General features: G+C 40.9%; 1 protein-coding gene across 1 annotated transcript in view; it reads left to right on the top strand.

Annotated features, from left to right (window-relative positions):
- adgra1b (adhesion G protein-coupled receptor A1b) overlaps positions 1–22,534 on the top strand; it is a 199,487-nt gene that overhangs the window by 1,463 nt on the left and 175,490 nt on the right. The gene's annotated exons all lie outside the window — the stretch shown is intronic.

Here is a 22,534-nt window from a genome sequence, read left to right as displayed (position 1 = left end):
TAACTTGCAATTTAAAGAATCTCTTTGTTATCATATTCTGTTTTCCACACTGTAACTGATTTCTGTGATTAGAACAGTATTATGGGGAGCGCCAAAAGTAAGATACTGTTATAGGTTTATACGGTTTATACGGGCATCCAGCTGCCAAAAAGTTTCTGTTAAATATACAGAAACTTTTTACACTGCTCCGTTTAAAAAAATAAAATCAGGATATTATTATTTCCTGATTTTATTTTATTGATTTACTCTTATTGCTTATGGTTAAAGAAATGAGGCCTAATTAATAATTAATATAATTAATTAAATAATAAAGAGATTTTATAACTGGAAAAACTGGTCAAAGACTGATCGATAAGTGAAATGAGATCACTGTTAACTCTGATGATCAGTCTATTATTTGGATGGATTAATTATAAAATTTAGCAGCATTTTTTTTTTAAATTAAAAATTTTAATTTGCAATTCTAACCCTTTTAACAGTTTTTAATGTGTTAGTCTCACATTTCCCAAAAGATCAGCAGGTGAAGAAAGGAGAGATAATATGTACAAAGAAATGCAAGAAATGGGTTGCACATACACACATATCAATAGAAGGAATGACAATCACAAACCACATCACAAAAAATGGTCCAGATGAGATGGTCTAGGTTCAATAAGTTCTGTAATTCATTCTGTTCATATGGTGCAACTCAGTCTGTCAGCATTCTCAGAATTTTTTCTGGTGGGTTACTGGGAATTAATCCATCCTGAACTATGCTCTGATGAATGACAGTTTTATATTACAGTCTTATGCATTGGCAGAGCAGGAGGCATTTACTTCTCTTCCTGTTCCTGTACTGACGGGGGTGTTTAGTATGCTGTAATGAAGAGTGATCACTGTTTGTCTACATGCTGTCTGTAATTTCAAAAGGGAGAGAGCAGAAGCTAGTCCTTGTAAAATCCTGCTCTTATTACTAGATCACTGATTCAAATGATAGTTTGAAAAATCTAAATCTATTCCTTAGTGTGTTTCTAGACCCACTTTGAGATCTACCTTCCCCCTGTTAGTGACAGTCAGACCTCATCCATTGCTCACATCTGCATAAATCATTCTCCCTACCCTCGGTGCTGTTTAGAGGTGCCGTTACCTTTACTGTATTGAAAGTCATTCAAACATTCATAGATTTTGCTCTTCCACACCATCTTGGAGAAACCTCTCTTAGTATTCATCTGTGTCTCTCTTGTGGATGAAATAGCACTTCAAACACTTGAGGGGTTGATAACTCCCCCCCCCCCCCCCCCACCTGCTCCCTCTCCCCTTCTCTCTCTGCAGGTGCACAGATTGACGGCAAGATTAATAGACTGCTTTATTCACGGAAACTCGAGGTCTGCCTTTGGAATGTAAAAGCAAATACTTAATGTAAAGGCCCTTGACAAGTTACAGGCGACTACTCATTCTGAACCACAAGCATAGTTGATTAATGGCAGCACTTTGCTTACAGCAGTTTATCTGGAGTGGTGTTTGTTTCCGCGCAGGCAGAGCTGCTTTTGTTTCTTTTAAGTGGGGAATGGTTAAAAAGCTTTGTTTTATCCTCGGCGTTAGTAAAAGTGGAGGCGTTTTTAAGGTTTCACAGGTACTAACGAGGTTTGATTTTTTTCTAAGCGGTCTACACAGAAAGATAAAGTAAGGTTAACCTTCACAGTACACAGTAAGTAAGCATCAAAGTACAGCGACGCAGGTCGAAGCGTCTCCTTCTTTCCGAGTTTCCCTGAGAAATTCGAGGTAGTGTGTGAGCACTATTCCTTGGTGAACTCCATCTTACAGCAGAGCTCTTACCGGCCAGGAAGCAGTTTTCCTGCGTTAGGAAATGTGACCTTTGTCAGGCTAAAGTGACCTCCCCTGCGTGCTCTTTTGTTTAGATGTGCTGTACAAATAAACATATATATCAGGGGAAGCATGTACATACCAACCCCCCCCCCCCCCCCCCCCCCCCACACCCCCACACCCCCACCCACCCCCCCACCCCATAAACTGTCAGCAAATTTCCCAAATGTCCTTCGGCATGCTCTCTTTATTTTCTCCTGATCTCACCACCTACATAGACAATGAACCCCTTGTTGAGCCATTTCCTCAATGACAACCTGTCACGTTCAAGTGTACCAGCCCAGATCCGAGCACCACTTCTGATTAGAGGCACAGATTGTGCTTTGTTGGTTTTCTTTTTGCGTTTCAGTATTGTATCTATAAAATGTTTATGAGGAACAAGCCCTGCAATAATGCGGCGCCCTGCGACTGCCAAAGAAAAACAACTTAACGAGCAAATGAAAGAACATTTGCATAAACGAGAGAGATGAAAATGAACTGTATGAGAGAGTGTGTCAGTAAGTCTGTGAGCCGCACAGCGCCCTCGATTAACACCTCCGCCTGTTTTCCTTATCGTCCACGGGGAGGGGTTGGAGTTGAAGAGTTTAGAGCTTGTCCTGACAGCTCTGTTGACCTTGGGACCTATCTGGTGTAATCGTTTCAGCGGTGCGCCATTTCACTGCAGAGAGTAGCGGCTGAGATCGTTGCTGACACTTGTCTTAGGCAGTGGTCCAGCAGGACCACGCCTCGCTCATCTCAGAAAGAGGAGGAATAGATTGTGGAAGAGATGCATGGATGGTTGTGGTAGGGGGAGATGGGAGATTCAGAGTAAAAAAAGCAGTTAAAGTACTTAAAGGAGTGACAGAGAGGATGCTGGGAAAGTGAGGATGTCAAGTGTTTGGTAGAAAATCACCTGAGGGCTGAGACTGATGATGAGAGTGATACTGAGCAGATGCGACCACTGCAAACAGTTGGGATGTGGAGGTGCTTGCACACTCCACACTCACAGCTTACTGTAAGTGAGCTTGTGAGTCTCTGCTCTGCTGGAATCTACACTGAACAAAAATATAAATGCAACACTTTTGTTTTTGCTCCCATTCCCCATGGGATGGATGTAGAGACCTAAAATTCATTCCAGATACACAATATAACCATCCCTCCCAAACAGTGGTCACAAATCAGTCCAAATGTGTGGTAGTGGGCACATCTGCCATATTGAGATAATCCATCCCACCTCACAGGTGTGCCACATCAGGATGCTGATCTGACATCATGAGTAGTGCACAGGTGTACCTCAGACTGCCCACAACAAAAGGCCACCCTGGAATGTGCAGTTTTGTCTCACAGCAAAATGCCACAGATGCCACAAGCAATGAGGGAACGTGCAATTGGCATGCTGACAGCAGGAATGTCAACCAGATCTGTCGCCCGTGCATTGAATGTTCATTTCTCAACCATAAGCCGTCTCCACAGGCGTTTCAGAGAATATGGCAGCACATCCAACCGGCCTCACAACCGCAGACCTCGTGTAACCACACCAGCCCAGGACCTCCACATCCAGCAGGTTCACCTCCAAGATCGTCTGAGACCAGCCACCCAGACAGCTGCTGGAACAATTGGTTTGCACAACCAAACAATTTCTGCACAAACTGTCAGAAACCGTCTCAGGGACGCTCAACTGCATGCCCGTCGTCCTCATCGGGGTCTTGACCTGACTCCAGCTCGTCGCCGTAACAGACTTGTGTGGGCAAAAGCTCACATTCGATGGCGTCTGGCACGTTGGAGAGGTGTGCGCTTCACGGATGAATCATGGTTCACATTGTTCAGGGCAGATGGCAGCTGAGAATGTCCCAGTTCTTGCATGGCCAGCATACTCACCGGACATGTCACCCATTGAGCATGTTCGGGATGTGCTTGACCGGCGTATACGACAGCGTGTACCAGTTCCCACGAATATCCAACAACCTCGCACAGCCATTGAAGTGGAGTGGACCAACATTCCACAGGCCACAATTGACAATCTGATAGACTCCATGCGACGATGTGTTGCACTGCATGAGGCAAATGGTGGTCACACCAGATACTGACCGGTTCTGGGTCCTCAGACCCCCAATAGCGCAAAAAACTGCACATTCCAGGGTGGCCTTTTGTTGTGGGCAGTCTGAGGTACACCTGTGCACTACTCATGATGTCAGATCAGCATCCTGATGTGGCACACCTGTGAGGTGGGATGGATTATCTCAATATGGCAGATGTGCCCATTACCACACATTTGGACTGATTTGTGACCACTGTTTGGGAGGGATGGTTATATTGTGTATCTGGAATGAATTTTAGGTCTCTACGTCCATCCCATGGGGAATGGGAGCAGTAACAAAGGTGTTGCGTTTATATTTTTGTTGAGTGTACATCCAAAGACATACTGCACATACAGTGCACTTGCATAATTGACAACTTTTAATAAACATTACAATGTTTGTACTGCTGCTTTTCTCTCTCTTGCTGAGTTGCTTTGTTGCAGCCTGACCCGGGTCGTGTACTATTTGCATATTGTCTGAATACTCATATATTACCTGCTGAGAGTAGCTCAACGTGTGGAAGCTTAAACTGAGTTTCACATATTTTTCAGCTGACTGTTCTACAACCACACTTTCTCCTGTGGTCCTGTGTGTTAACATAGCACAAAACAGGCAAGTCAGGCTGCAGTTTCTACACATGTTAGAGTGGTATGCATGGATCTAGAGCCCAACCAATAAAGGACTTTTAAGACTGATACCAGTACCAATAATTGGTCAATTCAATTCAATTCTGTTTCATTTAAATAGCATCAAATCACAACCTCAAGGTGCTTTATATTGTAAGGTAGATACTCTACAATAATACAGAGAAAACCCTTACAATCAAGCTACTCCAATCACAGTGACAGTGGGAAGGAAAAACTCCCTTTTAAACTTGGAGAACCATGCAGCAGAACCACCTAAGGCAGGGGGAGCCATCTGCTGTGATCAGATGGGGGTGTTTGGAGGAAGATAAAAATGAAATATTCCAACATACGAAAAATAAACAGATTACAGCAGGTTGTTGTGTTTACATTAGATAAACAAATAGTTAGCCAATACCCAATAATATCAGATCACTAATAAACTGGTTGGGGTCTACTCCTGGAAGGAGTCACTGGCTCAAAATAAATAGTTTAAAATATTCCCCTTCTCTCCAAAGGCAAAAATGCATTAACAAAGTTGTAAAGAATGGTTTAAGGTGTCAAGGGTTGCCCTGATCCAGTATTTGACACTGGCCAACATCATTAGACTGAATATAGAGAAAAACTGTGCCGTCTGATTCATTAGCTTTAACTATCATTTAAATATATATTCCATAACACAGCATAAAAAAGTTCCATAGGTAAGGATGGCAAAACAGCCAACTAAAATGTATGACTCTTGTGTGCAAAGGATAAATAAAAGGAGCAGTATTATTTACGGTCATGTTACTGTACAGACTGTATTTCTTCATTCAGGGGAATAAAATACTTGTTCCACAGTCTGAGCATGATGTTTTCTCCACGGCGAATTAAGCAAAGTGCATGTTAACAATGAGTCAGTTTGTATACTCAAGCACATTTCACAGTTGACAAAGCTGTCAGTACTGCTTGCAGCACATAGTAGTAGTAGAGACAGAATATTGCCCACCTACTCATGAAAAATCAGAAATCCACACTCTGTTGCTTTATTAGAATTAGCATGTAGTTCACCCAACAGGTTGGTTTTCAACCTGTAATATAATGTTAATACCTAAAGTGTTAGTCTATGAGATGAGTGGCTTTGAAATGAAATGCATTCAAGTGTTCCTCAAAACAATGTTTCTGTCTTCTACATGTTAGAAAGTGATGAAGATGCACCCAGAGCCCCAGTCTGATCCGATGTTATAGAAATAAACCAAAAAACTTTCTTCTGTTATGCAGTGACTGATTTGCGAAGCATAAAGTTTTTTTGTTTTATGTTGTTTTGTTTCTTTGATTTTTTTCCCCCTTATGAAAATAACTCATTAACCACAGTGGTGTTATGTACTCTGAATCCTGTAAAGGATTTATTATTATGAACTTCAAGTAAATAAATTCAGAACTTAAACAATGTTCAAGAAAATTCTAAGACACTTTTATAAATTAAATTAATATGTGCAAAATTCTGAATGTCATATTTTCAGTCAGTTTGCCAATCAAATAAAAGTCTCTTTATTGTCCTTTAAATGGTGCCACATCTGTAAGAAAAATGTGTTTGTGGGTTGAGCAGCAGAATTGAGTTTGTGGGTTACATCTATGAAAAACCAATGAAAAAGCAATGTCAGTGCCAAACAGCTTATTCTTCTATTAACTCTTGTTTTGAGCTTCTGATACCTCAACTGCAGTCAGGTTTGGTGCCTTAATAGCAGCACTGGTGAGCATGGACCCTGCTATAGCATCAGTTGGTGTCTACTCCAAACACACCATGTTGGACTGATCTGGATAGGTCAACTTTCGGCTGATGTTCCACAAAAGCAAGTTACAGCATTATTTTTAGTGAGCCCTTATATCATCTCCAAACTGAAGGCCAAATTCCATATAATTGGGGACTATAACATGCCAGATACAGGCTGCGAAGCTGGCGTCCCAAGAAGATGACGCTACAAGAAGACTGTTTCCTCACCCTGTCAGAACTTAGGAACTGTAGGCAGTCTTCTACAGATTTGCAGACAAGGTTTGCAGGACAATATGGCCGACAGCTCTGTACCCAGACAATACAGAACAGAGTGCACGCAGCCAATCTGTGGTCTTAAAGGGTTGTCAAGAGGCCTGCTGCAGCTGCCCTTGACCGTCGGGCCCATTTGCGCTGGTGTCAGCACCATGCGCATTGGAACCTGAACATTTGGAGAAATATGTTCAGTGATCAGTCCAGATTCTGCCTACTGCAGTTGGATCAACATGTTGATTACTGCATAGCTTTTGGTGGCAGCATTGTGATGGTGATGTCACTGGAAAAACAAGGCTTGTTATCATTGGAAGCAACGTCAATGTTAAACGACATCAAAATTCGATTCTGCAGTTTTGGCAAACCCAATATCTCCACAGTCTGGGACCAAACTCTATCCTCCAAGCTTTGTATGGTTCTTCCAGAGCTATAGAGGCATCTGTTTGTTAAATGAATAAATAGTTAAATTGCCAATATGTCTCGATCCTTCAGATTTCAGTCATCCAATCCAACAAAAGGCACCAGAGAAGACGGGGAACATTTGACAAGGTTTTCACGAACACAGATCACATACTCAACGCTGTTGCTCAATCCACAAATGCGTTTCCCTTTTCAGTGTGGCACCATTTAAGGGGAAATAAACAGGCTTTCATCCCATTGTCTTTCACCCACATCTGCAAACAGGGAAAAAGGCAACTTGTTACATTAAATGCTGGCATTTCAGCCAAAAAAAATCCCTTTTTAAATATCCATCTCATATCACACAGTAAATGGTTTATTTTTTCTTCTTTCACGTTGAGCCCAGTATTGTCCTTGTTGCAATCAGTTTCCAGAGTTAAGAGTTCAGCGATAATAAACAAATATAATTGCAGTAGTGCATTATTTGTCTTCATGTTGTTTTTAATATCTTAATTAAAAAAACACAACTATAATAAAATGTTTGTGATTTACAGAAGTGTCAGCTGAAATTGATCTTCTTAATTGGTGCATGTTCTCACACACTGAGCTCCTTGAAAGCCTGGTTGTTCTCCAGTTTGCCAGAGAGAAAAATGAGGGCATCTGGTTTGGGCTAAAGCCAAATCTGTAGTATCCTCCTCTGTGGACCTTCGCCACCATCATCATCCTTTCAGTTGAAAGACAGGAGGGATGTTTGTGGTGTCAAGAGGGAAGTGATCAGGATAGGGCAGTAGCTCCCTCCAAACCACTACAAGAACATGTCAGTCAAAGTGCTGGCAGGGAAACATTGGAGGAAGCGTGGCTGTAAAATAGCAGGTGGATTTTAGATTAATGCGCTTCTTCGCTGTAGATGGACAGGTTGTGATTAGCATGATCAAAGGATTGAGAAGTTTATATTGATCTGCGTTGTCACTGTGAACAAATACTGGATGTCAGAGCATTTTATTTTTTAGTATTGCTATAAATATAATTCTGTATATTCTTTACCCCCCATTATATTCACTCCAGCTCTTTTCTTCCTTGCTGTTATTCCTTGGGGGCTTTTCTCGTCTGCCGAGGTGCTGTTTGTGCTCTACCCTCCTCTGAGTTCTGAGTACTTCTGCATGAATATTTCATTGCACACATAGCCTGTCCATATACGCCTGTGCATTAACTCATTGAACAACCTTGTGAGTGCACAACACATCGGATCAAGACATTCCGAGTGTTAAACGCCTTAAATGATATGACATTCAGATCCACAGAGAGCTGGATGTTAATCTAAAGAGATGTGACCAAAATGACCCTGATAAAACATGGTGTATCTACTATCTCATGCTGTGAGGAGTCATGCCAATCTCTTGGTCTTTCTGTCTCTTTCTACTGGCTTTTCTCATTCTTATCTCCACTGATATGGAAGATTTTTAAAAAGCAAAAGGTTCAGCTTTAGTGCACTCACCAGTATCAGTCATCAAAGCTTCAGAGGGTGCAATATTTTAGATCCCCAGCACTTCTATCTTCGCTGTTGCCAAGGACCTCTTTCCTCATGTTATCCGTGTGCTCAAGAACAACAACATGGGCATTGAGCTGCTGCGTATTGGAAACATTAACAGAATATAGAAGATGTAGCTGCAGGGACGTCAGGACTGCCATGTTTGTTTGTTGGAGCTTATTGTAGGAATTTGTTGGTTTTTAGGCAGAACTAACATTTGCTTCCTTGCTCCCACATCACAACTTGTTAGCTGCTATTTTAATAATTAAGAAAAAGTTGATTAATGCTCATATTTGGATTAGAGTGTGGTTTACAAGCTACATTCATAAACTGTAAAGCTCAATTCAAAGCTAATTTTACCTGCTAATTAGGGGGTAAGGTCGTCACCATTCTAGAATTTCAAACTCGATATCAATACTCAGGAAAATACTCTTTATTTCTTCAATCCATCCACTTCCGCTTATCCTTTTCAGGGTCGCGGGGGGCGCTGGAGCCTATCCCAGCTGTCACAGGGTGAGAGGCGGGGTACACCCTGGACAGGTCACCAGTCTGTCGCAGGGCTAGCACACAGAGACAGACAACCATTTGCGCTCACATTCACACCTATGGGCAATTTAGATTAATCAATTAACCTATCCCCACAAGCTGCATGTCTTTGGATGGTGGGAGGAAGCCGGAGTACCCAAAAGGAACCCACGCAAAAACAGGGAGAAAATGCAAATTCCACACAGAAAGACACCGGTCTGATGGTGGAATTGAACTCAGGACCTTCTTGCTGTGAGACAACAGTGTAAACCACTGTGCTACCACACTGCCTTTTTGCTTTTTATTCTTCTTTATTCTTTTAGCTCATGTAAATGTATTCAGTAACAGCCCTGTTCATTTCAAGTGCTTCTGGGAACCTGGCACCATATTTCATTGATGGTTCAATTCAATTCAATTCAATTCAATTCAATTTTATTTATATAGCACCAAATCACAACAAAAGTCGCCTCAAGGTGCTTCATAGATACAGAGAAAAACCCAACAATCATATGACCCCCTATGAGCAAGCACGTTGGCGACAGTGGGAAGGAAAAACTCCCTTTTAACAGGAAGAAACCTCCAGCAGAACCAGGCTCAGGGAGGGGCGGGGCCATCTGCTGCGACCGGTTGGGGTGAGAGAAAGAAGACAGGATAAAGACATGCTGTGGAAGAGAGACAGAGATTAATAACAGATATGATTCAATGCAGAGAGGTCTATTGATACATAGTGAGTGAGAAAGGTGACTGGAAAGGAAAAACTCAATGCATCATGGGAATCCCCCGGCAGCCTATGTCTATTGCAGCATAACTAAGGGAGGATTCAGGGTCACCTGGTCCAGCCCTAACTATATGCTTTAGCAAAAAGGAAAGTTTTAAGCCTAATCTTAAAAGTAGAGATAGTGTCTGTCTCCCGAATCCAAACTGGAAGCTGGTTCCACAGAAGAGGGGCCTGAAAACTGAAGGCTCTCCCTCCCATTCTACTTTTAAATACTCTAGGAGCAACAAGTAGGCCTGCAGAGCGAGAGCGAAGTGCTCTAATAGGGTGATATGGTACTACAAGGTCATTAAGATAAGATGGGGCCTGATTATTTAAGACCTTGTATGTGAGGAGCAGGATTTTGAATTCAATTCTGGACTTAACAGGAAGCCAAAACAGGAGAAATCTGCTCTCTCTTTCTAGTCCCTGTCAGGACTCCTGCTGCTGGTTAAGCAGGCTGCCACCATTTCTGCCTAGGTGCTGGTAGATGTCTTCAATTTGGGTCTTTAAGGGAAGCAAAACTCTTTTTACACTCTAATGACTGTGCCTGTTAAATTCCATTTGCTACCTAGTTCCCACATAACTGTTATGATTGTATTATTAGAAGGAGCTTGTTAACCGCTGTTTTAATGACAGCTCAACAGTTGGCTAATGAGGGGTAACTGCTAGAAGTGAAACAGTAACATTCTTGCTGTTTAATACTTAGGTGTTGTTGAAAATTCTTCATAAAGACCAGGATGTTGGTCTCTAAGGTGATCTGCAAAGTTTGTGGTACTCCTGTTCATGTGTTCAGCTGGTGCTGGGAAATCTATTTTGCAAATCTTGGTCATGCCATATTTTAAAACGAGAGATTAGCCACAGTCAATCAAAAGTCATTGGCCAGTTATCAAGCAGTTTCTCAGGCCACCCCCACCCCACCTTGTCAAATGTCATAAAGGCTTGAAAACGAGAATTCAGAAACCAGTGAGTGATGTCACGGTAGCCATCGTACACCATCTGTGGTCAGCATATCTGAAGAAAACCTAACGTTGGTCCTTAACAAAATCTAAATGGGTGTAAATGAATGAATAAATAAATAAATAAGTCACTATCTGTACAGTTGTGTTAAAGGGGGAAACTATGGAGGCCAAAACTTTTTTGTTCCTGTTCGTTAAAGTTCTTACGGTGGGCATTTTTATCAATAGAGTCGATAAGAAGTGACATGCTTTTGGAGCCAGTCTCAAGTGACCACTTAAGTGCGGTTTTTACCACTTCCATGTTGGCTTCATTTTACAGCCACAGAGGTGGCTGCTCTTTAAGGAAACTGCCAGTGTTCTTAATAAATAGCCATTACTCAATCTAGTTACCAGCAAATGCCAATGATATTGTCAAGGTTTCTTCAGAGGCTACAGATATATCACTTAGAAGCTGGCCTTCACACTGGCTGCCTGAAAATCTCTCTGACTGCAGTTGACGTGGTTCAGGTCTGATCAGTTCTGCGTTAGACAATAATGATTCAATGATCGAGAGTTCATGACCACTGGAGCAGTCGCTGTAAATCCTACTGTAGCATGGAAAAACCAAGAATGTGTCAAAACCCAGACCTACTACCAAAAAATATTAAGTAAAGACAAATACAGTGTCTGCCAAGGATACTTCTTTGTGCTGCTCTCCCTGCCTCCTTCATACGCCGCTGAGTAAATACTAAAGTTACTTAAAGGGCCATAAATTTGAGAGAGCAGTGGAGGCCAGCTTAGAAGCATGTTGTCTTTACCCCGTTTTCTGACTAACTGTACAACAAGGTGATTAAAGCCCTGATGTGTGCTGCTTCTGTTGCAATGTGTGATCCCAGTGGGAATCGTATTAGCTGTTCTATTTGTCTCACAGGAGCCTTGGCAGGCTTTTATCAGCCCTGTGTGCTAGATTATGAGCGTATGCCTGCCTCTGTGTGTGCACGAATCAGGGAGTCAGTGTATCCATTTGTGTGCATATGTAGGAGCCCTGTGCTTGCATATGTGTTTGTCACTCAGCTTCTTCACATTTTTCTCCACTCACTCAACACAAGTCACTGATGCTATATGTCTATGTCTGTGGTGAGCCTAATAGTTAGAGACTGCTTAGGCTTCCAGTCACGTAGCTTCAGCATTTAGCAATGCCTGTAATCACAAAAAACTAACTTTTAAAAAAATGCTTATTTTTTCTATTGAACTTTTCCATTAAGTAATTTCTCGTGATGTGGCCTTTTTCATATCTAAATATTATTGCTGGTTAATATATAATTCGGTAAATGAACTTTTGAATTCTTAGCTTACAATAGTGTAAACTCAAATCTCTGATCTCCAATCGCCTTTATGGCTCAATCAGACTAAAGTTAAAGTAGAATGTCACGCTTCTTATGAATACGAAAAAATTTTAATTGAATTTTTGTGGTGATCAGTTGGTTGTCCTGAGGTTGAGCGAGACTGACTGAAGTCACTCTGAGACTCAAAGGTTTGCAATTACCTGACTGACAGACTATCTACTTTATGAACACAGACTGTTTGCTGATATGTTGCAAACAGTCAATCTGAATCCGTCTGCAGTCATCAGTGCAGAGTGTAGAGCTGTTTATAAGGTGGTACACTAGAGGTGATGTAATCGGAGGTTATTGTTGTGCTGGTTCTGACAACTTATCAAATTATGAAGTCACATAATTAAAATCAACAAGACATTCCTAAAGGTTAATTCCAAATTTAAGATATGCAATATTTTGCCCTAACAAGAAGATGAAATATTGCTGTGCTGTTCAATAGCAAATAGGGCAAACCCAGCGAATATGGCACTTTGCACAAAAAAGGAAAGCAAGCGAAGACTGCACTCTTCTCTCTGATTCACTCTGATCAGAATGAAGAGCATCTAAGGCATCTGAAAAACTATATAGTTGCATGCAATAGATAATAATAAAGATTATGATAAGAACTTACTTTTTTGGAATTCCCCAACTGAAGAACTCAACTAAACAGAACTTTCTCTTTTGTTAAAGATAAAGACAAGATAAGCTTCATTTTATTGCTTCATATTTAAGTCAAATCACAAGAATAACACAGAATAACACCTTACTTTATAACCTTCTGTAAACACAAGCAAACAAATCTGACTAACTGATCTGCAACAGTAGAACGGTAGATTGTGTCTCAGTCAGATGACCTTCACCATCATTTAGAGGCCATGTGAACATCTGTTGGTAGCTCTTAAAGCAATTTTCCATCCAAGGTCAATGTTAGTAGATGTGAAATATGTTATTTTGGTTAGCCCTGTCTAGTAACTTGATCTTCTAAAAAAACACTGGGTTTGGCTGTTTGAAGAGAAGTGGCTTGAATCCTCGAGGCCAGTAGATCTAAATGTTTGCCATAGTTTAGATTGTGATCTTTACTCCCTTTGCTCCTCATGATCGGTGTGTTGGATTACTTCCGTGGGAGCTATTTTCGTTTCTATTCCTCCATAATGATATAGCTGAATGTCTTTGCTCCAGCCAGACTGGTTTCTAGAGCACTGACTTTGTTCGGCCTCACAGAAATATCCCAGCTGTGGTGTGGAGGGAGATTAAGAGCAAGAGGTCCTGTTTAAAGGAAGAATTTTCTTTATATTTGGCTAGGAAATGGAAAATAGGTGCAGCTATTTATTGAAACATGTCCAGACATTAGGCAGCTTTCTTGTCATTTCTTGAAGTAGCTCTCCTGGCTCCTTTAAGGACATTCAAAGCTCTTTTTTAGATATTAGCTGCCTTTTTTCTGTTCTCTATCAGAATGATCCTAAACTGCCTCAGTTATGTGATTGATTAGTGTTCTACTGTGTGTTTTTCTGTCAGGTTTGCGTTTACAGAGACAGTGTGTTTACAATCATTGTCACGTTTAAAATTAAGCCATAATAAAAAAAAAATCCAGAATGTTTTCATTTATTATTATTATTTATTACATGGTAGATTAGACTATAATTTTCTGTGTTTATAGTCGCATCACTTTTAACATTTTGACAAGATCCCAAACACCATTGGAATGAAATGCAGTTCTAAACAATGACAGAGCCTTCAATTTGTTTTACAGATGACTGTAAACAAGCACTGTCGTACCTCTCTGCTGACGTCCTCCATACATACTTTTGCCTTTTACCCCTGTTTCCAGTTCTTAATAATGGCTCTTTAGCAGCCATCCTTCCACTGGGACTATTTCTAATAAGGCTTAGAAACAGTAGATGGATCAACTAAAGGTCCAGACACATCTCTCAGGTCCCGTGTCAGGTCTTTGCTGGATTTTTTTTTACTTCTCAATGACATGACTTTTAGATACCGTTCTTAAGCTGTACATAGTTTTTCAGGTATGTCACTTTTTATCCTCAACTTGTTCATGTTCCTCAAATTTTTTAAGAGCTCATTGCACACCATGCTGAGATATGTTTTCAGCTAATGGCTCTTTGGGAATCACCTTGTTGGGAAAAGACAAAGCAACACACAACAAAAGCAATTTTATGCCTGTTAAACTGTGTTAATGGGAACAAATGATATGTTTTTGCAACAGGCTGCTAATAAGTGCCCAAAGAAACATTTAAAAACCTGTCTGATACGTGTAGACACAACACTTACTTATCTGTTGAATCAGATGTCTTTTTATTCTTGAATTATTCCCAGGTTATGTCCAAAAACTTAAAAAAGACCTTCAGAAAGTCTTGAGAACTATTACTCAGGACCACTTAAAAAAAAAATGGGGGTGGCTCAAGACTTTCGTACAGTACTCAGTTCTCATATTTCTCATCAAAACCTTGGCATTTTTATTTGAAAAATGACTCCAGTGTGTATCAGTTATCAAAATACTGTCACACAAATTTATTATCAATTAACTAATCAACTGTTTAACCTTCTGCAGTGCTTCAATCTTCCAATTTTACGCTCGCAAACTCAACATTCACACAAATGAATGCCCTATGCCATGTGGGAATTTTGTGAAAATGCAGCATTTACTAGATAAACTATACACATCTGGCTGTGGTTGGCGCTGGAACACAGTAAGCAATGACATAGACCATTTGCTGCAGCCTACAGAGACAATACTGAATCACTTCTCCTCGCTGAAAGCAGCTTATCCACAGAGAACATAATTGATAATGTAAATACAGAGTTGGATGGCTCCTCTACAAGTTTGTCATGGCCTGTTTACATAATGTTCAATTCTGTTTTTCCTGTGATTTCCTGGACGTTGCGCAGAGGCCTGAGATAGGCATGCAGGGGTCGGCAAGCAGGCACATCCACACAAATCCGCACACACATACATGCAGCATAACACAGCACAGGACACGCTTGAGTTTGCACAAACAGTAGCTGCCTGTCCCTGAGTGGGACGTCCGTCCGCAGAGGGAGGTGTAGGAACAGAATGGGAGACACTGGAGAAAACACAGCGACAGCAGTGAGTGTCTCAGCTCGACCACCTTTACCCTGCCACATTGTTCATATGTGGCTTTAGAAAAGAAGCGCAGCAGTTTTGGCACAATTTATAGTGCTAGCATTTAGAAAAAGCTCAGGGAATACCAGAATCAACTCCACCTGGCCCTTCAAACTGTTTGAGCTCTTTGGTTATCTTTCAGTAATTCTCCGTGTGAAATATTGTGATATTGACCTGCTCGGTTTTCCAAGGAGTTTCTCACCATGTCCGGCTGCTTCCATGCTGGCTTGTATCTGCTGCAATTTCCTGCATGCAGAGAGCTTTTGTCAAGACGAATTCAAACTGACACCAACGCAGCAGGATACTGATGTTTGGATCAACAACAATAGAAATCCATACAAACTCTTGCTTACTCACATTTGGTGGTCTATAAATCTTGTCTAATCTGACTCAGCTTAAAGGATCAAATTTACAAATTTACTGCACCAATGAAATACTCTCTTTTGGTATTAAAGTGCACAGGGTGCAGGTATTTTCGTGACTGGGCTTGTTGTGCAGGTCTTTGTAGGAGTTTCAGTTTTAGAGTGGAAAATCAGAAAGGTCTGATAAAGCAATTCATTGCAAATTGCACTAAATTTAATGCATTTAACTTTAGGTCATGTGTTATTTTGCACCGGGTGTGGCTGTGATAGTCGCCCCTAGGAATGCTGATATACTCAAAATGAGTGAGAACGAATTTGTATATAGTGGATAGCTCAAAGTTACACTGTAAAAAAAAACTAACGTAATTTTCTGTGAGCATATTATCCGTTTTTTAACAGTTTCTGTATGTAGTTGTAATTGTGAACTGTAATTGTTATTTGTAACATTCAGTTATGGTTGAAAAATTAATCGAGAAAATTCCTTCATTTGAAAATGGCACGTCATAAAATCTTCACCTTTCGTGATTTTTTTTCATGCACATATTGCCATATTGAAATGACTGTCAAAATGCAAAAATGAATGGGACTCATACACTTCTAGACTGATCTCTGATGTCTAATGGGTTTTATAAAAACGTCTTCCTAAAATGAGAGAATTGCTTGCATTATTGCACATAACACAATAACAGCAAGTTCATCGACGCACAGATGGGTAAGTATTTGATGGTAGATTATGTTTTGTGTTATTCTGCACATCCTACAGATCAGCTGTTGCAGATTTCAGGTTTACACTATGGGATAGTTTGCAGAGGTGTGGACTCGAGTCACATGACTTGGACTCGAGTCAGACTCGAGTCATTAATTTTATGACTTTAGACTTGACTTGAAAAAATGTTCTAAGACTTGTGACTTGACTTGGACTTTTACACCAATGACTTGGGACTTGAATTGGACTTGAACCGGTTTACTTGAAAAGACTTGATATTTTACCCCAAATATAAAATTTAACATGCATATTATATAGAGATTGAAAATGTGACGTCATTCACGGGTAGAACCGCAAAGGATTCTGGGAACTCGTGGCAAGCGGTACTAGCGCACGCAGGCTTTCAATTGAAATCAGTTATACAGCGATAAAAAGAAACACAAAAATGTCAAGAAGCTGTTGTATTATTAACTGCAATAGCCGGTCGCATGACAGCCACGGGAAGCCGACGGGTAAAGAGATCGGTTGTTATCGGATTACGTCGTTGAAGAGAAATTGTTCGAGCCATGTTTCCGAAGTAACAAAGACGCGACGGATGGCCTGGATCGCAGCCATTCAAAGATCAAATATAACGTCCCAGAACCCTCCAGCTCACAGGTTAGTCTGCTCCAAGCATTTACACGAAGGTCAGTGTTTTTTAGTAGTTAATACGTCATTTTCATAACATAATTGGTGATATAGGTTACAAGCAAGTCTGGCGCTGAACAGAAATTGTCGCGCTATGCTCCTGTGTTTATTGTGCATAAATAGTGAATTGTCCTGACACAATATTGCGTTTCGCTTCTGTTATTATGGTACATTGACAAAAACATATACTTTTATTCACAGGATAAAACAGTTGTTTTGTATCACTAATTGCCCAGTACGATTACAGCATACAATATTATTGTCACTGCTACATTTCTGTGATGGGTACCAGAAATTATTTCCACTACTAATTAATTACCGTTGAGCTCAAAGGTCCTATTAATAAACGGTTAACGAATGTGTATTTATGACGACAATTTGTGAGACTGGTAAACTTATGATACGTACGATGGTCTTTACTTTCTACACGGTGCATTTCAAGGTCCTGTACCCATCCGTCGGTAAACTGTACCTGGGCTTGTTGCAGTGACCTGAAGTTACTAAACTTCATGAGTGTATGCACTCACTCCAAGAACCGTATGATTATAAATATGCATATAAATATGCTAAGATGAGATAGCTGACTTCATCTAACTAGCAAATGTTGTCCAGGCTACGTTGGTGATACAGTTTTTTTTAATGTGTATGATATTTTTGTCATGCGATTTTAAAGCTGGTCCTACAACCGCATCCAAGAATAACATGCAGCTTATCTCAGAACTGTCGGTGAAAATTATTCTTGGAGCTAGGTTTAATTGAGCTGCATTTTAAAGAGGTGCAATTTCACAATTTGTGTATATTTTCTAAGTTCACTATTTTGTCATGTGTTGAGAAAAACACAGATTTTAAAATTACATGGTCTAATATTTACATTTAGCATATAACTGCAACATTATTTTTTCTTTTTTTTTTTTAAAGACTCGAAAGGACTTGAAATTCAAAGTTTCAGACTTGTGACTTGACTCGGACTTTTACACCAGTGACTTGAGACTCGACTCTGACTTGCCTGACATTACTTGAGACTTGACTTGAGACTTGAGGATAAAGACTTGAGACTTACTTGAGACTTGCAAAACAATGACTTGGTCCCACCTCTGATAGTTTGTAACAGCCCTTTTTCTACACAAATCCTGTGCTCCTCTGATTTATGCAGAACATAAGCAGCCCTCAGCAATTTCTAACAGAGAAGTTTGCACTAAAAAAAGACACGAAATTACCATTAAGTTGGCTCTCAGTGATCTAAATTGCCATTGCTGTTACTGGAGACTGTTTTATTTTGATTACTAGACTGCTTGTCCATTATCCAGTCTGCTTGTTTTGATTTGTGAATTTAGGTTTTTAGTAAATTAGCCCATTGTTAGTTGAGCTGATCACCCACAGAACTTTTTTCCCCTTCAACCCATGAGTTAATTTGGCCCTACACTTTCTAATTGACTGATTTCGCCAAGCCCACATAAATTGCAAGCCTTTGAATTTCACCATGTCCCAAAACAGTAGACACAGGGCTCAAGTAATAACTACACTTGATGTAAAAAAAAACCAAAACAGTTTTGTAAAAATAAAATAGCACAAAATAAAAGTCAGTTAAACAGGACGTTTTTGGCATGTAACATTTAAATTACGTTTTTACTGATAATTGAGGAATTAGTTCAGGTGAGATTTCAGTGCAGACAGATATTTGACAGCTGATTGGCAAATCTCATATAGGGCATGTTATTTACATTACTGAGCAAGGTTAGCAACCCACCTCCATTCCAGCTCCTCCTCCTCTGCCATGTCTGACACAATCAGTGTTTTTTCTGTCATGTTAATGCTGCTCTGTTCTGTACCACCGACAAGGTGTGCTCTTCCTCCCACAAGCAGTGGCACATAGCAGATGGAAAAAAGTGGTACTGGCACAAATGTCATATATAACTACGGTTAACCATCTCTACTATGCAAAACATGCCCATGCTCCTCCTTATTCCATACTGACGCTGATCATCAGCTGGTGACAGTATGACTTCATGCGGGTGACGAGCAGCTTTGGCCTCAGTCTTCTAACACTAAATTCAGTGGACTGTCAAACGACAGTCGTTCGTACAGCAGATAAAATAGATTTTCACTTGTTGGCTGGAAATGAGAAGCCTACTGTTTACTTCCATGTGAAATCAGCTGTCATATCACTGTTTAAAGAATTACTGCAAATTTCAAATGATAAATGTGCCTGTGGTATCAGTGTGTAAAGTGCTTTGTGCAACAATGGAACGCTTGACAGCCATAGCAGCAATAACTGGATGGAGGGGCTTAGTGAAAAGTCTATTATCTCACCCGATTATTTCTATCTTTTTTGTGCATTCTTTGTCTCTTGTATTGGCTCTGCGGATTTTGTCCCGCCGGATCTTCCCACTAGTTCTCTGTCAAAAAAAAAAAGAGTCATTTTGGAAGTAATAGAGATACGATCTCCTTGGAAGTTTGCTATTGGGGTAGGCCAAAATATAAATACAAGCTTAGATGTTGACACAAATTTGCTGACGCGAGTTTGCGTCCATCCTGGCCTTTTGCTGAGAGGGGACTTCCTGTCATCAATCTAGCTTTTCCTGCCAAGACAACTGTGAGCAGAAAGAGGTGCTTTCCCCAAATATCACCCAGAAGCAAACTTATTCAATTAAATGAGACAATTCTCCAGTGCAAGTGCAAAAAATGGCAAGTGCAAATATCATTTTTTAACCTTTCAGCCAAAAACCGAGAGAAATCTTTATAGAATTGTTTATTCTCATGACCAAAAAGACCAAATATTTATTTCCTGTTGTGAGTTCATGCCTAGTTTGCATGTCTGTTTGTGCCTTCACAAGTACATTTTCATTGTGCACACTCTGCACCCTGAGCAGTTTGGCCGGCGAGTTGCCCGTTCAGCACAATGCATTGTGGGATCCCGCTGCTTAATCCTGGGGTTAAAAATGAGCATGTAGCCATAACGAGAGCACTGTCGTCACAGAAGAAATCAACACCACATTCTAATTGGCCTTCTCTCCTTAAACCTGGGTGATCATTCCCACAGCCCATTGTGTTAAAAGAAGATGGGAAGGTAGTGGTGGAAGGTGATAAAAGGATCTGACCTTGTGCAAATCTGCCACTGTCTATCTGTCTGAATGTGTGTGCGTAAGTGAGTGAAGTGGCCATTGGCTGACAAGAAGATACACAACATGCAAAGGAGAGCTCAAGGCAGCAGATCACATGGGTATGTACGTATCCACAGCATCACAGAGCGAGAGAGAGCAGCCCTGCAGCAGAGGATTTAAGAGCTGGCTGGAGAAATCAATATTTTAGCAGATATAAAACCTTGAATCTCCATTGGAGTTGTATTTAAAATTATGTGAGTCTGGGCTGCAGAATAAGCGCTGCGTATATCATCATCCCCCCGACTCTTGCACCATAGCCTACAGCTACACTCAACAAAAATATAAACGCAACACTTTTGTTTTTGCTCCCATTCCCCATGGGATGGACGTAGAGACCTAAAATTCATTCCAGATACACAATATAACCATCCCTCCCAAACAGTGGTCACAAATCAGTCCAAATGTGTGGTAGTGGGCACATCTGCTATATTGAGATAATCCATCCCACCTCACAGGTGTGCCACATCAGGATGCTGATCTGACATCATGAGTAGTGCACAGGTGTACCTCAGACTGCCCACAACAAAAGGCCACCCTGGAATGTGCAGTTTTGTCTCACAGCAAAATGCCACAGATGCCACAAGCAATGAGGGAGCGTGCAATTGGCATGCTGACAGCAGGAATATCAACCAGATCTGTCGCCCGTGCATTGAATGTTCATTTCTCAACCATAAGCCGTCTCCACAAGCGTTTCAGAGAATATGGCAGCACATCCAACCGGCCTCACAACCGCAGACCTCGTGTAACCACACCAGCCCAGGACCTCCACATCCAGCAGGTTCACCTCCAAGATCGTCTGAGACCAGCCACCCAGACAGCTGCTGGAACAATTGGTTTGCACAACCAAACAATTTCTGCACAAACTGTCAGAAACCGTCTCGGGGACGCTCAACTGGATGCCCGTCGTCCTCATCGGGGTCTTGACCTGACTCCAGCTCGTCGCCGTAACAGACTTGTGTGGGCAAATGCTCACATTCGATGGCGTCTGGCACGTTGGAGAGGTGTGCGCTTCACGGATGAATCATGGTTCACATTGTTCAGGGCAGATGGCAGCTGAGAATGTCCCAGTTCTTGCATGGCCAGCATACTCACCGGACATGTCACCCATTGAGCATGTTCGGGATGTGCTTGACCGGCGTATACGACAGCGTGTACCAGTTCCCACGAATATCCAACAACCTCGCACAGCCATTGAAGTGGAGTGGACCAACATTCCACAGGCCACAATTGACAATCTGATAGACTCCATGCGACGATGTGTTGCACTGCATGAGGCAAATGGTGGTCACACCAGATACTGACCGGTTCTGGGTCCTCAGACCCCCAATAGCGCAAAAAATGCACATTCCAGGGTGGCCTTTTGTTGTGGGCAGTCTGAGGTACACCTGTGCACTACTCATGATGTCAGATCAGCATCCTGATGTGGCACACCTGTGAGGTGGGATGGATTATCTCAATATAGCAGATGTGCCCACTACCACACATTTGGACTGATTTGTGACCACTGTTTGGGAGGGATGGTTATATTGTGTATCTGGAATGAATTTTAGGTCTCTACGTCCATCCCATGGGGAATGGGAGCAGTAACAAAGGTGTTGCGTTTATATTTTTGTTCAGTGTATGTGTAAAGTTGCATCTGCATCCATGTGTCTGCAGAGAAAATACCTTCTTTCTTTTTTTTACCCCAACAGTACCTATAAATACTATTACCTTTAATTACTCTAATTAAATGTGAATGAGAAAATTATGTGTATTAATTTCAATAAATTTATAGAAATTTTTACTTTAATTTTTTTAGTTTTTAGTTTTTTGTTGCTTGACACTAATTAGCAGGTGTTTGCATTCATATAATGTGTAACGCAATTAATGCATTCATATTGTTCATGGAAGCTTGGTTAGCAAGTTTGCTAGCATTAGCTAATAACAAGGAACCCACCAATCTGTTGAAAACAAAAAGCCTCTTTAGCCACTAAACAAACTCACAAAACGACACAAAATACTAACTCAAAAGCAAAACTGATGGATGATCACACGGTGGCTACCTTCGTCTTTTTAATACAGGCTATGTAACTGTTACATAATAAACAGTGTCTCTCCTTTGAGCTCTGTTTGTGCTTTCATTTTTGCATCACTGCTGTTTTTTGTGCTGAGGTTAAAAGATATAAAGTAAAGGAGAAAGTCAACAACCTCTGTGATCTGAAACTACAAAATAAAATCACAATTCTCTGTTGGTTTTTAGCTACAAGCAATCCTCTTCACATAGACAGTGAGTAGTGTAGTGAGTAGTTTCTAATTTATAAAAGCTTTAATCTCCTTTAACTGTGTCTGTGTGGTTGGATATGATTGATTGGCACCAGGCTTCTGAACTGAGACACAAACCCTAGGTGTGGCGT

The sequence above is a fragment of the Rhamphochromis longiceps genome, linkage group LG13, assembly GCF_057381845.1.
Source record: "Rhamphochromis longiceps isolate RC_006_pf linkage group LG13, R_longiceps_female_GT1.1, whole genome shotgun sequence".
NCBI classification, from domain to species: Eukaryota; Metazoa; Chordata; class Actinopteri; order Cichliformes; family Cichlidae; genus Rhamphochromis; species Rhamphochromis longiceps.
This window is presented reverse-complemented; position numbering and strand designations above follow the sequence as displayed.